This window comes from Argiope bruennichi, chromosome 7, assembly GCF_947563725.1.
Source record: "Argiope bruennichi chromosome 7, qqArgBrue1.1, whole genome shotgun sequence".
Taxonomy (NCBI): Eukaryota; Metazoa; Arthropoda; class Arachnida; order Araneae; family Araneidae; genus Argiope; species Argiope bruennichi.
This window is the reverse complement of record NC_079157.1, coordinates 77,215,908-77,234,638: the sequence shown is the minus strand read 5'-3', so window position 1 is coordinate 77,234,638 and position 18,731 is coordinate 77,215,908.

Sequence of the window (18,731 nt, the reverse complement as noted above, 5' to 3'; positions counted from 1 at the left end):
CTTGTAAACATTGGAATCTTCCGGACATTGAATGAGCACCATCGGTGCATATTCCAGCCCATTTTTACCATTCTGTGTTTGCCTCGTTCATAAAATCCTTTAAAATAGCAAATAATGCGAGGGCCGTTGTTTTGAGTACTATTGGTTTGCAGAAAAGTAGTTCTACTACTGATATATTATCACAAAATCGAACATAGGCAATTAAATCAGCATCTTTATTACTATCTGTTGCTTCATCAAGCTGTATTGCAAACAATTTGTCACGCAACTTCGAAAAAGGCTGACACTGTACATCTTCAGCTTCAGCTTTGAAGCAGGTACGGACTGCAATTGTTTTGAAAAATTATCTCCAAACATAGTTTCTACAATCTCAATTGCTGCTGACAAAATAATCTCTTCACCAATGGTGTGAGGGTTTTTACATCTGGCTATTTTATATGAAGCTTTGTAAGATGCAATTAAAGCTTTTTTTATTCACAGACAAAAATTTTTTAAAATATGATTTTTGCTTTTTATATGATTATACTTTTAATTCGAAGAATTCTCTGGGTTTGTTGACTTACTCACTATGAAGCGTTTCCAAATGTCGTTAAAGTTTATTAGGTTTCATGCTGCCTGTGATCAACATTTTTGAGCAGATGATACACTGGGGCCTTTCTTCTTCATTTACTTCAGTACTGGTTAGCAAATAAATGCCTAGGGTCACGGTGAACTGGTTGTAAAGCCTCAGCTACGGAACCGTAAGGTTTCAGACTCGAGACCCGATTCCACCGAAGAACAGTTGAGTAAGTGGGTCTGGTGTAAGTTAAATTCGTCGGGGTGAAACATCCTCCCCCCTGGTTTGGTGTGGAAATTTGGAGAGGGGATGCCAGCTCAGGTATCATCCTCGTCATCTGTCCGAGGTTTAAAATTACGAGGACCGTCCCAAAACCGCCCTAGTGCTGCTTTAAAAAGGGACGTTAATATATTAAACTAAACCAAACCAAACCAAAGAAATGCCTATGAATCTCATACATGCGCGCACGCAAGCATGCATATGAATGAAAAGACATAGAAATGATCCACTCTTTGATAAATTTTGTTCAAAATTCTATACATATCTATAGTTAAGATGTTAAAACTGTGCAGAAATTTTTTTAGATCCAGCTCTTTGTTTTTTAAAGGTATCATGCTCATTTGCATTCGGACAGCCAGACTTCTTGGGAAAGACTTTCATTCAAAATTTGATACAAATCAGTATTTAGAATAAAGGTCACGTACCAAATTTCCTCCGTTTTGGTCAAAGCATTTTTCAATTACAGCTGTTCAAAGACAAACAAACATAATTAAAAAATGATTTGAAATTTGAAAGAATTCCTCAAAATTTCCATTTCTAATAATTTGGCAATTATAAAATTTTCTCTTCGTGTACGAGAAAGTAAAAATATTAAAATTTAGATCACGCAGACATTTAAAATGTATATGGTCGCATGATTATATGATTTCGATCCCATTTAGAACTTTTATGCACACAAAATGAAGGCAGTCTGATTTATTCGCACGATTTTGGCATCTGCTTAAAAACATTTTACTGGAGAATCATAAACATCAGATTATGCATAAAGATGTTAATTGACATTAAACAATTCAAAATTCCTGGTAAATTAGCTGGTAGGAAAACGCAGGTACTAAGACTAGCAGAGGTGATCTCGCATCCTGCCCTACAAACGCGATATACTCCGTTTCTCGCATAATACTGTTGACCTTGGATAAAGCAGGCATAGTAAATGGTGAACAAGAGATACGAAATATGGATTTTAGGCTTGGATCCAGTATTTTTATTGGATCTAGTGTATAAAATTTGGCGTTTACTCTTTTGCATATGATTAATATACCAGCACCAAAAATTGTTGTTGTTTGTTTCTTATGGCACTTGCCACTGACAAGCCCTCTGTTACGAAGACAGCGATTTAAGCCTGAGGGGGAACGTCTCTTATTTTTTATAGCAGCGCCAACTAGGGCCAAGAGTACGACTTTGCCACTCACGCATCACTCATTCGCTTGCACAACCCCTTTTTACAGGAGAGCACATTCACACATCTCACAGATAGAACAACAGAAGAACAACCATGCCCAAACCGGGACTCGAACCCGGGACGCCCAGATCACGGGGAAGACGCGCTACCCCTATGCCAGGACGCCGGCCCAAAAATTGATTTTGTATGTGTAACGCCTTTTTTCTCCAATCGATTTTAATTAAAATTTGATACAGAACTTTCAATTATACTCACAAATTGAGATATCGAATTTCATTTATTTGAGTCATTTCCTTTTTAGCTATTAAATTTACATGTATACGGAAGTACAGACCGACAGACAATCTTTTTTTTTTTTGTTTCAAAATTTGATAAATATCTACTTTTTAGAGGCTTTTATTACGTAAACTTAGCTTCATTCTTTATGTTTTGTAATTGTCAAGTTCACTAGAATTCGGACAGACAGACTATCTCAGAATGGCGATAGACTTTATTCATTTCGTATAAAATTTGAAAGACATCCACAAGTTTGCTGCAAAATTCACATACCAAATTTCATCCGTTTAGTCCAAAACTGTTTTGAGTTGTCTGCTCTTAGACAGAAAAACATAATTCCAAAAAAGTGTTTTTTGCATTCGGGGTGATCGTAAGTGTGGGGAGTCGTCAAAATATCGAATTCGAATTTCGTAATGATTATTATATTTTATCTTTATTTATTTCGTTAACGAGAAAGCAGAAAATAAAATGGCAGCCTTTTTTATAGTATTTCTAAAATATTTTAATGAAATAAGATTTTTGTTAAATGTGGTACCTCGTATTAAAAAGATCTTCATTGTCGCCAAAGCTACGAACAGATATTTTTATTAAAGGTCAAAAAGTCGAAACGCCAGTTGCAAAAAACTTTAATAACTGAATTCCAAAATCATTAGGAGCAACGATTTTGAAGGCAAGAAATAAAAATCGAAATAAAAAATGGGTTAATTTTTATTTTGCAAAATATAGATCGCAAGTTGGCTGACCTGTACCCAGACTTAAAAAAGAATTCTGCATTTCACAACAGAAAACTATATCAATTGAAGGAATATTGCATCCGACGAGATATTAAAAAAAAAAAAAAACTCAGACACATAAATAATCCAACTTAATCCACTTCTTATTCCTACATTTTGATTATATTCAAACTGAAATGGTCCATAATTTAATATTGCGGAATCGGTTTTCCTTTCAAGAAAGGAATGAACTCGATTTGTCTTCATCAACAAAATATTTTGAGACATAAAAATAATGAGGAGAAGGAAAACCAGACGAAATTCCAAAAAAGCAGACATCTTTTATCATCGGTTCGCTTACTTCTGTTTGGACAAGGTAATGGTTTCTTTATTCATCATAACTTACATTTCAGTTTTTTTTAATGTATTAAACAAAGCAGACGATAGACAAAATGTCAGGAGAAATGTTTTATTTTTACATCTGTAAGATGATTTTGTTGTTTTTGAGATTCGTCAAATGACGTTTCTTTATTAGTATTTACAGCTGCTATATCAGGTGATGACTTAATTCATTTGTTCTGTTATTTAGAATATTGATTATCTATACTTGTAAAAAGAAGTTACTGTGTATGGATCTGTCTGTCTATTTGAGTGTCAGCGATATCCAGATAAATCTATAGAAATTACAGCTATGAAACGTAGCATACAAGAAATCATAATGGTGACTTAATGCATCTAGAAACTTTAATTTTAAAATTTAATTTAGAGTTTTTTTTCATTTAATTTTTTCTGCGGTTTTGAACGATTTTTTGTAGGTATTTTCCCCAAGTATGGTTTCGAACGATAGTAGAAAAAAAAATCTTTGGTCAGTCGAAAATAGCAAATAAATATCGTTCTAAAGAAATTTGTTTTGGCCCTTTAACATGTTTTACAGAATTTTAAGAAATTTATATAAAAATTAGTCACTTTTCTCGAAAAATTTTATTAAATGAAGTTGAAAATCTGCATAAAACATTTTATTTCCAATAATTTTTTTTAAATTTGAAAATTATTACTAGAACGTTTTTTCTTAACTTAAAGCAAGAATGATCAAATTATCTTTACTGATTGATTTTTAATTAATTGTTTTTCTAATGAGTTCAAAGATTTTTTTTTCACTGGTTCAGTCAGTGAACGACTAAAATTTTTCCTACTGGTGAAGCTTTGCTTCTTCACTGATTTGGCATGCTGCCAAATTAGGAAACCTTGAATCATGAAAAATAATATATAAAAGATGCTTATATGAACACTGAATCTTAACGAATTTTTTAATCGCCATTCGGCAACAACTCGCAAATTTATATTATTTACATGTTTCAATTGGTTGAAAGTCTGGGAAAATGAGTTTTTAAAAATTACTTTGTAAAATGAGTTTGATTAACGCATTATCAATTATAAATTGAATTAAAAGCCCGGATGCATTTATATGTTATTTGCCATATTTAAATCTAGCTGGAAAAAATATATATATATGCAAAGGAATTACTTAACTGTAATCAAGTTGTAACGTTACTTCCACTCTTTGTTTAGGTAATTTATTTGACTATATGCATATTTTATCGTTTTTTGTTTTTTTTTCGTTGTTGTTGTTGGAAACTGGAGAAATTACTTGGAATTCTAATTAGAAAAAATACTTATATTTCTATAGCCAATATATATAATGTTGCCATTCATTCTAAGCAAATTTTTATGCTCTGTGACACATCTGTTTTTAACCTCCGCAACATTTAAAAAAATGAATATGCTATTTTTTGACAATTCAGGAGAAAGTAGGAAAACATCTTTCACTTCGCTTTTTTTTCCCTACTAGTAACCACAATTCACTTTTCAGTAGGAAAAAAATCGAGACAATTATATTGGACCCGTATGGGAATGATTTAAGCAATAAAACTTTAGCTGTAGATATTTCTCGATTTAAAATTCCCCGTTAGTAGTATCCTATGATCAGATTACAAAGATCCAATTTGGAAGCGTATAGTAAATTGACGGGGGAATTTCGATATATGATTTAAAATGATCTAAATAACATATATGAAAGAAAAAAACATCTTGGCTAATTTTTTTTGGGGGGGGGGGAAGCTTAATGAAATTATAGGATCATGCTGTTTTAGAATGGTATTAACCATAACATGAGCTCATATCACAATTAAGGCCTTTAAAAGGCGAAACGCATTTATTTATTAACTATAAAGTGGCAATATACTAAAAGCCAAATCCTTTATTTTTCTGAATACTTGTTATAGTCAAGTATGGTAGTTTCTTAACAATTATGTCCAACTTCCCATTAGAAAAAATAATTTGAAATTTAAAGCCGAAATATAAATTTTGAACTTTGCTTATTGTTAAAATACTCGATGGAAGCCAGTAATAATCCAGTGGTGGCGGTTTGTGTTATTATAGCTTTAGAGACGCTGGAATCATTTTTAAAGCTTGTATTTATATTTTTAACCATTTTTGTTATTTTTTCTACTCTGAAATTTCGATAATTAGCATAAACGGAGAAAAATAATAAAAAATGTAGAAAATGAGACAGTAAGCAGAAGAAATATGCAGATAAGGTTACACAACGAATGTCTTTCAAAAGCATTGAAATTACATCCCAATTCACAATTGAGTGATACATCAGATGATGAAAAGTAGTACTATCTGTGCCTGAGTTTGTCAAATACTAGGCTGAAATATTTACAGCTCTGGCTTGACGCTCGGAAAATCGGATGTTGTAATTATTTTTTCCCTTTCTGACTCTAGATTTGTTTCTGTTGTCTTGATTTCGTTTTTTCTCCTCTCTCTTTTACTTTTCTATGATTTCGGCTTTGTGTTATTTCATTGAAAGCACATCTGATTTAATTGATATTTGATTTCTTAGGTCAAATACGACTTATGCGATGGAAAGATGATTTATAGAAGCAAAATTTATATAATATTTTATTAATATATTTTGCAAATTTATTTGTTTAACTAAAATAATTCATTTATTTTGCAAAATTTATACAGGATATTAATAGCTAAAATGTTTGGTAAAATCTGTGGCAAGACTGATTTATTTTTTGTTTCTGAAATTTTTTCTTTTAAGAAATATTTTTGCAGGAGAGTCGATTTTCAGTTGACCTAACTACACTGCACATCAAAAAATGTAATCTCATAATACTAGCTAGTTTCTGTCCCTTCCTTTTATTTTCCCCCGTAACAGAACACCACTTCAAACCGTAGCTGAAACTGTGCCATGAATGTGGAATCAACCTGTCAATAAAACGCAAAGAATCGTTTAATAACATATATTCTCTTTACAGTCATGAAATGATCCTCAAATCATTACCTCAACTTTTTCTTTAATAAAGGAACATCTATTAATACAGCATTGGAAGACAAACACCATAAATATCGACGTCTAAGCCGGCGCCTGAAAATTTATGGCCCGAAGTAAAAGGAAATTGAATATATATTAAGCTTTTATGCTCTTTCGTTGTAGAACAAGTGGTTCAGAGATTTCACTGCTATGGTCTCCATAGCAACCCCGCGGCAGTTGTTTATATTTATTTATAAAACCATCTGCGGCGACCGGAGTTTTTAGTGCCCTTCTGTAGAACCCCTATTGTGTAATAAATACCATGCCCGTGCTATGTGACACCGCTGTAGTTTGATAAACAATGACCTAAAAGCAGTTTCCTGACGTTTGACGGCCTGGATGACAGGTTTCTAAATCGGCGAGCGAGGGTGGAAAACAAAAAAGAATGCAGTATCTTCTCGGTCGTCCTTTTACTTTTATATTTTATTTTTGCATTTCCAATGTCTGTAATAGAATCTGTTCCCTGGTTTGGCAGGCGATTTTTCGTATATTACTTTTTTTTAGCTTTTTAATGCCAAAAACGGTAATAATAAAATATTTTTGGCATTATTTGTATATCTATCTATCAAATTGAATATTATCTATCTATTACATAAAAAAAATCATGTAAATGTTACGTTTTATTCGCTTTGTGATTGGTAGATAATGAGTCACCTGACCCAAGACATTTGAGGTTTGTTTCGCCAATATTGTTTGAAAGAATTACTGAAAATTATTATTACGTCACAATAAGTATTTATATTGCACTTGATGGTGATAAGGTGACAAAAAAAGGAAAGGAAAAGTTTCAATTAAAGTCAAATTAATAGAAAATGAGCTTATTATTGTTAATTCTATGTTGAGACATATTGTTTTTGGCAATGGTAATGAATTGCTAATAAATAGCTTTCGGATTTGTTTACCTTTTTCGAGTAATAGAAATTTTGCATCTTGGCTAGCATACGTCTGAATGCCTGAGCAACACATGCGTTTACCCTACATTTTTTTAAAAATAGTAATGGGGTTTCCAGTTATTATCAATGGAAAAAAATGCGCCTTTTTAATTTAATTATTTATTTTAAAACTCAAATTTTAATTTTAAATGAGAATCAAATTAACTTCAACTTATTCAATCTCATGTTTGCTGAATCATGAAACATGTATACATGAAAAATATAAAGATTGAAAGTAGATTCAGCATTAAACTGTGCTATAAAATATATCCCGTGATTTGAGTAATATATCAAAAGATTATATTAAAAAATTCCCTTAATGAGAAAAAAATTCAATATGTCACAATAAGAAAGCAATTTTTGAGCTGTAAAAACAATACTATATTTTATTATATGCAATTAATTATATTATAGAATGGAGAAGCAATGTTTATAAATTAACCACTTCAAAAATCTTTCGTCATTTCTTACTTGAGAAATTAAACTTTAACTGTAAGTAAAATAAAATTTAAAAAACTTTATTAAAAGGTAATTTACACAGAAATTTAATTAAGATAGATAAATAAATAGCATCATATCTTCACCATCCTCAATTTAAGAGGAACCCAGAATGAAATATTTGTAGCTGCAACAAAGGTACAGTTTTAATAATTAAATGTATGTTGCAAATTAAAAATAATTTTTAAAGTAATTAAAAATGAGTAAAATGTATACTATAACTAAAATTGCATCACAGAAATAATAAATTTTGAATTTTAACATGGCATAAGATTTTATATTGTTACGAAATTTCCGGGGTTCGTTTGGATGTGGAAGTTATAGGGTGTGAAGAACGCTCAATTACCAGGCGGCAGAAGAAAATAAAACAACGACGTTTATTTACACGAAGACACACAGGACAGCACAAAGACGACAACTATATACAGCACAGAAGACGATTATCTTCAGCCGAGACGTGCAGCATACAACAGCATACACAGCAGCATACAACAAGTCTCTACTGCAGACAGTAGCGCACAGCTTAGTTCAGCACTAGCTTCACTCCGTCACTGCTCCGCTTATCTATGGAAGGCCAGTTCTTTACCGTCGGTTCCGACTACTCTTCGACTCCACTGGTCCACGACAACTCTTCTCTGTCGCTTCCGACTACTCTTCGACTACTCAATTCACCACCAATCCCCGGCAGCTGCAGCTCCTTTTATAGGTCTCAGGAGGCGGGGCTAGAAACCTCTCAACCAATCAGGAACGTTCGAGGCATATCTTGGTTCCTACTGGACGGTTCGGGAAAATTCTCGATGTTTCGAGTATAATCTATTTTGGCGCCAAAGTCGCCAAATTCGTCGCCAAGTTGCCAAATGGTCACCAAGTTTGTGGTCAAACTCTGGAACCTCCTATGGAACCAACTATGCTGGGAAGCCGCATCACAGATTCGTAACAATATTATAATATTCTCGATATTTAAGAAGAAAAAAAATTCTAGTACCTTGGTATTTAAGGAGGTCAAAAATTCATACATTCTTTAATGATTAAATTTTAAATTAAGATATAAAATAAAATTAATTCCATGTCGTACACACCCATTTTTCAACACACACACACACACACACACACACACACACACACACACACACACACACACACACACACACACACACACACACACACACACACACACACACACACACACCTTTATTGTTTATAGAGATGCTTAACTCGACGAAACATCTGAAAAAATGTACGTGGAAATTTTAATGAGAAAGAAAAAAAGGAAAGAAAAAAAAAAACATCAAATGAACTTCTTGCATAAACCGCCACACCAAACGATTCGAACAACTAACAGTTAGCGGAGTTGAGATCTCCTGACTTCTGTGTCTGCTGTAGCTTAATTTTCGTCTGCTGTGTCTAATTTGTTAAGATCACAGTGAATGGCTAGATGGATTCGGAAATCAAATAATGAAAAAAAAAAAAAAAATCAGAAAAAAAAATCAAACGAAAAGGAAAAAAAGGCTTGAATTGAAGGAAAAAAAAAAAAAAAAAAAAAAAAGATGTTTTTACATGTGTAATTCTCCAAACCGATTCTTCAATTCTGTAAAAATACGCGATGGTTCATTTCATCTATTTATTTATTCATTCACTTTAGAAAAAAAAAATTGAACTAAACAGCACTGATGAGGAAAATTAGGTTATCTTGATTTTCGGCTTCTTATTTTATAAAAAAAAAAAAAAAAAAAAAAAAAAAAATTGAATACCTAGACATTAATTACATTTATCTTTATAATAAAATATTTCTTAAATTAGCATATTAAATAAATTATTAGATTTCGAATATGCCGAAATTAGAAAAAGTGTCCCTTTGAAAAAAAAATCATTGCATTTTATTTCTTACGTGATAGATTACGTTCTTTTTTTAATGATAATTTTGAGAAAAGTTTCCGCGTATTAAATAACGTTAAAAAAATCATCGTATCTTAAATCAAATCTGTGTTTGTCGAATTATTATAAAGAAATTTATTGTTTGTAATCTAATTGAAGAATTCAAATAATTAATTTAACATCATTTTGGGGTAATTATAATTTCTTCTTATTTTTAAAAATCTAATAAATGCTTTTGAGGAAATGAATTAAGAATAAGAACCATAATTTATTTAGATAATACAATTAAAATTTCATGATTAGTGTTTACAGTACTGACATTTTTTCATTTCTTCAACCATTTTTGGTCTGTTTTCAATAAACTATTTCTTTTCTCAGTTAATATTTATACTCATTTTCAAATTCTAAAATGTTAATGACTCTTTTCTCTACAGATCACAAGGAAATGTTTAATTTCGAGAAATTTAAATTTGAATGAGAATAAATTAGAATTAATAAGTTAAAATTATGGCATATATCGGAAGCTATTAATCCGAACACACAGAATATGTGTTCTCTAACAAAAACTCCATCTTGGTGTATTCATTTTCCTAATATAATAGTTTAAATTATTCCAATTTAAATAGCTGTTATATTTATGAAGAAATTGTAACTGTAAAATCTTAGTTATTGCTCTTTCAGTAACACATAAATAATTAAAAATTCAGTGTCGATTAAATAAGAAGGAGTGGTCTTCAAGAAACTTGCTTCAAGAAACTTATATCCATTACTTGCATGGAAATTTTAGACTTTGGACAAAGTCGTGAAGCCGCAAGTGCTCAGATTTTTATTTTCAGACTACTGCGCATGAGATATAGAGCTTGGAAACTAAAATTTGAAATGGAAATACAATTTTAGTAACAAGATTCCATAATAAATTTCATATATTTGAGTTTCTTTACTCTTCAAAAATTGTGAACCAAATTTCACTTATTCAAGTCTTTGCATTTTTTTAGTTATCTCGCTTGTGTACATGCTACAGTTTGCACCGTCAAATGATCCACCATTTAGCTGTATAAGCCTGCACCAGGAAAAAGGTTAAAATTTAAAAAAATAATAATGAAATTATAATTTTTCATTTGATGTATCTAGAGTATATTTGATCAAATAAGCTGAAAGTATAAGTTTTATATGAGAAAAATGGAAAGCTTCTAAAAGCTTAAAAGGGTCATTCAAAAATCAAACAAAAAGACAAATATTTTGTTAAGAAATAGTAGAGTTTTTTTTTGTTTAGTGTTGATCCTTTTCAACTAAAAACAAGTCTGCGTTTTTCCAAAATAACAGAAAACATTAAACTTGATACTTTAAATCGATTTTCAAACAATAATCATTATTTTACCTTAACAATTCGATTCGGTTTTGAAAAATAATTAATACGACAACACTTTTTTACTATACTTCTTTTGCGTCAGAAATTTTTTACTTTTAAAGCAGAAATTTGGATTCTCTTCTCCATTTCAGTAATTTTTGCATAAATATTTTCGAAAAAGGAAATAGCAATATATTTCTTTAGCAATACAATATAGTTTTTCTTCAGATACATCAAATTCGTTTTCAAACGGCAGTTTCTAATAAATCATTATTTTATTATTAAATTTTATTGCATAATATATAATCATTAAAATAATTCTCCCTTTTTTGTTAAAGAAATGAATACATTTTATGTGAGTTAGATAGTTTAGTTTATAATTTTATTTGAAAATTTACCTCTTTGTACAGTTTACATGATTAACATGTGTAAGCTTTATTCTTTATTAATAACTTATTTACTTTTTGAACTAAATTTTTAATCATAAAACTTTTTAATTATAATAATTATTATTTAATTCATTAAAATTGCATTTTTTTTTCACTTATGCTCTATTATACTGTTAAAGGCTACTAATGAATATAATTAACGATTTTAAGATAAAAATTGTCACTCTTTCTTTGTTGCAAGGCTTGTTTTCAGATTCAGTTTACTTTTAATTCAAATTTTTAGATAAACTGAGCATTTACTATTATCATTCAGATCTGAATGAATTAAGTTTGAATTCATTATTAATATTAACTTTAGTCTTCTAAGTGACCAATTATTTTGTCGCAATAGCTTTAAGGTTTGAAAAAAAAATTCTTAGATAAATTAGTTGAACTTAACTGTATTTACTGAAATCTCTGAATGTTTAAAATATTTTATTTCTAAAATTAAAAATAAAAATGTATATAAACATGAATTATCTACTTTTCAACTTATTTGAAAAATAGATAATGTTGGTTTTCGTTAAGATCTTGAAACAAATCTCCACGTTTAAACCTCCATGATTCCGAAAAGATATTTTTGGGAAATGTCCGTCTGTCTGTCTGTAACAAAGATAACTCAAAATTGCTTTGAGCTAGACGGATGAAACTCTGTGCATGACCTTAATATCAAATTTATAAATTTCATTCAAATTTTGAGTAAAATTTGATCAGAGGAAGGCCGTCTGTCCGGCATTTCAAATATAAGTTAATAGGATAATTACAAAACAAAGTGAGATAAATAGATAAAATTCTGTACACAGATTTAACAACTGTAGTGTGGACATCTGTCAGATGTTGAGCCAAATCCAACTACGAGTTGACTGTCTGTCAGACTGTACTTTTAGAAACATATAAACGCGATAATTAAAAAACGCAATGACTTTAATATATCAAATTTTATTTGGCATTATGTGACTACGAGCGAAAACTTGCGTCAAACTTTTTGTTTCATTTGATTGAAAAAAACATATCTGAAACACAAATTTTATTTTTGGTTGCTATTAAAGCATTCCAATGGTTAATAACGAAATAACTCGCCAAGGATGACACAATAAATTCATTAAAAATTCTAAATTCACGCCAAAGATTGATATTTCGTAATCATTGTATGGCAATGCCATGTAAGGCGTTCTCTAGGGTTAACACCTTTATTAGAGAGTATATAAGAAAATTTTAGGATGACCATTGCCACTGGTTTTATTATATATATTTTTATTTTTAGATAAGCACCAGAATACACTTTACTTGATTTTAAATATTGCTAAAGGTTAGGTAACACTGGTACGACATCAAAATTTAATTATTGACAAACCGATGATTAAGGTTTGAAAATATTAAAAGACTATATTAGTATCAATAATGCACAAGTATTTAAGACTTAAAAACTTAAAGCATATCAAAACATGAGCGAAAAATGCTATCATCACTGACACAAACATTTATGCAAAAATAAAACTGCTCGAAAATTGAATATCATTTATATCAGGACGTTTTATATGTTTATTAAGAGAATAACTTTTATTTTGAAATTCTTTTAGCATGTCTTTACAAAACAAATAAAGAAAAAAGATTACCTTTTAAGTAATTATTCTAATAGAAAGAGAGGAAAAAAAAATGTTTTTCCAAGCTTCTTCAAAGGGGGAAAAAAAGAGGGGAAACTTCTAGAATTCACCACGGCAAACGATAAAAACATGACGAAAACAGAGTTGAGAGAACTGCTACGCTTCCGTTGATTATTTACTTTTGATTCCTTTAATCGCAACGAATAAATGGATAGACAAGAAATTTTTTTTTTTTTAAAATAGAAGATTTTTATTTTTAACTTTCTTTTGATTTCAGACTTCGAAACCGTAATCTTCTAAGTTGATTCTTCAATTTGACGAAGAGATGCGATAGCTAATTTTATCTATTTATTTATTCTGCCATCTCCTTTCTGAAAGAGATTTGGAAGTAAGCTGCATTGATGAAGAAAATTGGATTATCTTGATTTTTTGGCTCCGGATTCTATTAAATTCCTCTCTTTTGTTGAGTATGTCCAAATTCAGTGCATTTATTTCGTAAAAGAATTGTATTTAAATTAATATTCGAAGTAAATTGCTCCAGATTGTATACTTATCAAAATGACAAGAGATGTATTTAAATTTTTAGCAGTTATTTTATCTTCTCTTTTGGATAATAGATGGCGATGCCTGATTAGGTACGCATCCCATAGTGCATTGCGATTGTAATAAAACTGAGATGATATGCTGTTACATTAAGCTGCGCGCGTGAATGTCTTGTCTTTGTGTTTGTTTAGTGAGAAATGTGATTATTAAAGAGATGTTTCTTAAAACATACGTCTTGTTGCTTTCTCTACACGGATCATAATGATCTTTATTCCACCACAAAATAATTCTGCATACAAAGAATATTATCAAAGATTTTGTATTTGTCAAAATATTTGTGTATGTAAAAGAAGACATCTATACATATTAATAAAATTTAACGTCTTTTACTAAAAAAAAGCTTCTATTTAAAATATTTACTTCAGAGAAATTAGTAATTAGTTAGTATTAATTCGAAATTATATTAATGTAATTCTTGAACACACAAAAAAATTAAATAAATAAAATAATTATTATATATTTTGAAAGTAAGGGAAGCACCAAATCGTCTGGGAAAACTTTTGATTAATTATATTCTGATTAAATCTAGTAAAATAATTTAAGTTATTTTTTTAATTTTCTAAAAATATAAATTTTTTTAGTTAATTTAATTTTGATTTATAAATTATATTCTTATATAAGTTTAATTCTTAGATTAAATATCAAACGACGAAATTAAAATAAGAAAATCTCTGGCTTATAATCATGTTTATTTAATTTTAAAGATAGTTACGTTTTTATAGTTGGCAGTTTTAAAATCAGCACTTGTACTATTTGCCAGTGATAAAAAATAATTAACCTTTCCTGGAATCAAAACAGAATTTGTAGAAACTAAGTTTACTTAAATTCAAATGGAGATTTTAAACTACATTAACATCATTGTGATTTATATAAAAGTTAATTATAAATTCTCAACTGAAAACTTTATTGTTAAATTTTAATGAATTAAATAGAAATAAAAGAGTAAATTGGTAATAAAGATTATTTTGGAAATGAAAGTCTTTTTAATTTTTTTTCTTTTTACTTATCGTACTTTTCTTTTCTAAACGTACTTTTCAATATGCATCTATGAAATACATCACATCACGTTAACGTTAATATAAATTCTCTTTTGATTATTATTTTTCATAATATGAACGGCTAGGAGAGCCTTCACAATATTGCTCGTGGGATGATAAATGACAGCGAAATCAAAACCACAACATAAAATAAAGCTTTAAAAGTAGCAGAAAAAAATAACGATTTTACTTTTTTTTTTTTTCGAATCAATGATCTCGCCTATTGAGCTGCAGACGATAAAAAAATTAAAAACAAATAAACAAAAATGAAGGCGTGATCGATAAAAAGAAAGAGATTTTTTGCAACTAAAAAAAATCCTGCAAACGATTGTAAAGAATTTGAATTGCATCAAAATAATTTTAATGATTCTTAATTTCCTGATTTGGCTAAATGCCAAATCAGAGATGAATATTTTCCTGCGAGGATCAATGAAAACAAAAACAACTTGAACTCATTAGGAGAACAGTTAATTAAAAATCAATGAAAAAAATATTTTGATCGTTGCTATTTTAATTAAAAATTATTAATTTTCACTAATGATTTTGAAACACTTGAAAAAATAATGGAATTAAAATGTTAGATACAGGAATTTTAATTTTAATTTTTTAAACTTTTCAGTGACTATTTCTTTAAAAATTCTTAAAGTTCAGTAAAATAATTAAAGATAAAAAGAAATTTTTGGCTATCGATTATTGTTTGTTCTATTTACTGGTTCGATAATTTTTTTTTCTACAATCATAGAAACGAATAATTGAGTAAACGTTCTGATTTTTGTTATTATTATTCCAAATTTCATGGAGACAGCAAATATACATTCAAGATAAGATTATTAAATCGGGATGTAGGCAACTGCCTAGGATCCCCACAATCTAAGATGAATCGATATCTTTTTTGTGCATACTGGAAGTTATTTTCTTTTTTGTTTTCATTTAATTGTAAAAGTCAAATAATTGAGATTGTTTAAATTAATTTAGGAGAAATATTCTAATAATATTCCTAATAATTTACCATTTATAAATTCTATAAAAGATAGATTTTAATATTCTTTTATAAAACAGAACTTATTATAATTTTTTTTTGCTGTTTTATTTAAAATTAGTGTTAAATTTGTGATGTGCATTTTTTTTATATGCATCGTACCGAAATCAATTTTTTAGAAAATGGTCTGCTATCAAGGGTTCGGCTATCTTAGTTTTAAAAGTTTGCATTTTTTTTAGATTGTCATTGCCTAACGGCTTCTAAGAGGTTTAGTCTGTCGCACACTCACAAAAAATATTTCATTTTATAAGTGTTGAAAAATAACAAAGGCTTAATTAGTTCATTTACTAAAATTCCCAAGAAATAAAGTGAATTTTTATTTGTAAGAACTTACAATTCTGAAATAGTAAAATGCTCATAAACATTCGGAACTGTCACTTCGTAACTAAGCCACTAAACTTCGGCGAAACAAAAACTACGATGTCCGGCATCAAAAAACTTTTAGCACGATATTTATTCATTATAATTTGACAATTGTTAATTTGATTTGAATATAATCTTTTTGGAAAAGAAGGTTTAAACTTGTCCACCTTTATATACAGGGTACCAATTAGTTTTCCTGCTCTTATAAAATTGAGAACGGCGACAATTATTGTCAAAAATTTGGTGTCTGGATATAGTAACATGAGCCTACATTATACAGTAAGATCGATTATAGCGCCATCCAGAGGCAAATAACACAGTTAGTGTTCCCTGTCTCAAAAATGGCAGCAGATATTGGAAAAAAGTCAAATACAAAATTTCAGAGTGTTTTCGTTTTAGTACGAAATGATAGAACAATGCTTAGAACGAAGCGTGTAAAACGAACAATTGTGTGGGCGCAATTTTCCAGACTGTGGTATTTACGTCAAAATTCACAACAGAAGAAAAGTTAATCTTTTGAACAATAAACTTTGACCCGAGAGCCTAGAACATTTCAAACGCCGAAAATAAAAGTATCTGTTTATAACTAAATTATCCGTTTTATTTCTAATACTTTTCTGACATAAAAGTGTTGGAAATCGCAATCAAACAGACGTGTATTTTACATGTGGTTTGTTCGTAGCGCTTAATGCATCCTTTTGTACTGAATCGAAGACGCTTTATAATTTTATAATTTACTTCCCCTACCATATTGTTTCGTGACAGGAACGCTGACTCTACTGTTTGCCGGCAGACGGCACTGTAGCAGAATTCCCTGTCTGGCGCATGTTCATTTTACTATAACCAAACACCAAGTTTGTGACAATAGTTGTCGCCGTTTCTAAAGTTAATGTGGCGTAGTGGATTTTAGTGGGTACAACTTTTGGTGGGGCTACGTACAGGAAAATATATAAAGTATTTCTAAAATTTATGCATGAGAGACATTGTAATAGCTAATCTCTTAAAAGAATTTTATCTAAAAGTAGACCTCTGTCACTATATTATACTACTAAAAAAAGAGATTTATTGTATTTTGAAGTTAAATTCGGTAATTCGTCGTTTTCAAGTGTTTCCATAAATGTCACATTAAAGAAGTTCTATTGGAAGATGCGCGAAAAAGTGGTAAAAATTTATAGGGATCATCTTCAGTAATTAATAACAAAAATGCAATAAACCGCGAATTTTTTACCTTAGTACCAAAATTCAAATTAAACTTCCTTAAAAACATTTTTCTTTTTTTCTTTTCTAGCACTTTACATCCAAAATTCAGCGTGCAATCCCGCGAGGGAAAAAAAAAAAAAATCAAGTAAAAACCCACTTTTCGTCTCAGACCATAAACATCCTAGAAAAAAAAAGTTTTCATTTTTTTTCCTTCTTTCCAACAACGAATACGATTTGCATGGTGGCTTCGGTACAAATTCGAGAAAACTTCCATTTTTTAAATCCAATAAAAATTCCGGACATAACCCCGCCGGATGGATATACCGGCCGGATATGCAAGAGAAACCCGAGACAATTCTAAAAAGGGTGGAACTTTTCATCTTTTTTTCGTTTCTGCCGACTAATTCAATTCTATTTCGTCTGGTACACCCCTCTGGAGCACAAATATGAGAAAAAAAGGGGATAGGAGGCGTCGGTAATATATCTGACAATAGAGGAACGTGTTCTAGAAGGGGCTACAGGGAAAGGGTGGGCCCGCCGTCCCTCCTTCTTTCAGCGAGGAGAGGGGGGAGCTGCATATGGAGATGCCCCCTTAGTTTCTGTTTCCCGCCTACAGAATTTTCTAAATTTTCTCTGGGAGGAATAAGTTGTTGGGGGAGGAGAGTACAATGCTGAGATTTAGTGCCTAAACTGAGAATCTATTTCTAATATATTCGGAGTAAAATAAATAAGAATTGGCAAAAGAACAAAAATTATCTAAAGTTTACTGGAATTTTTAAATGAATATTTAAAAAAAATTAAAACACAGTTTTAACAGTATACTAAAATGTAGATTTTTTTTTTAAGAATCAAAAATCTGGTAATAAAAATAAAAATTGTTAAATCATGAGGCGCCAATAAAAAAAAGAAAGGTAACGATTAGAAAGGCAATTTTTTAATTATAAAATGGTGTAAAAATAAATTTCGCGAGTTAAAAACCTACTTAACTTCATCAAATTAAAAAAAAATCGTTAATGGTGTATATTTCACCTTCTAAATTATATCTATACCAAATTTGGTATCTGTAGATCAAATCATTGCTCGCCTAAAGGGCTACAATACATATACACACATAAACATTCTCTTTTATTATTAGTATAGATTATTTAAAATGAAATTTACATTTGAACGATATATTTGAGGTTTATCATATAAAAAAAATGGTTTTATTGTGTTAAACATTTTTAACAGTTTCAAACAAATATTGGCAACACTCCAATGAAAAGAAATGCAGGTATTATTCTATTTGCATGTTGAAGGAATTATAATTCGTTTCAGTTTCTGATGCTGCCAGTTATATGATTAGTTTACAGACATTAATTGTTTAAATATGAGGAATTGTTCTCTCTTCAACTTTTTTGCGTACTATAATATAG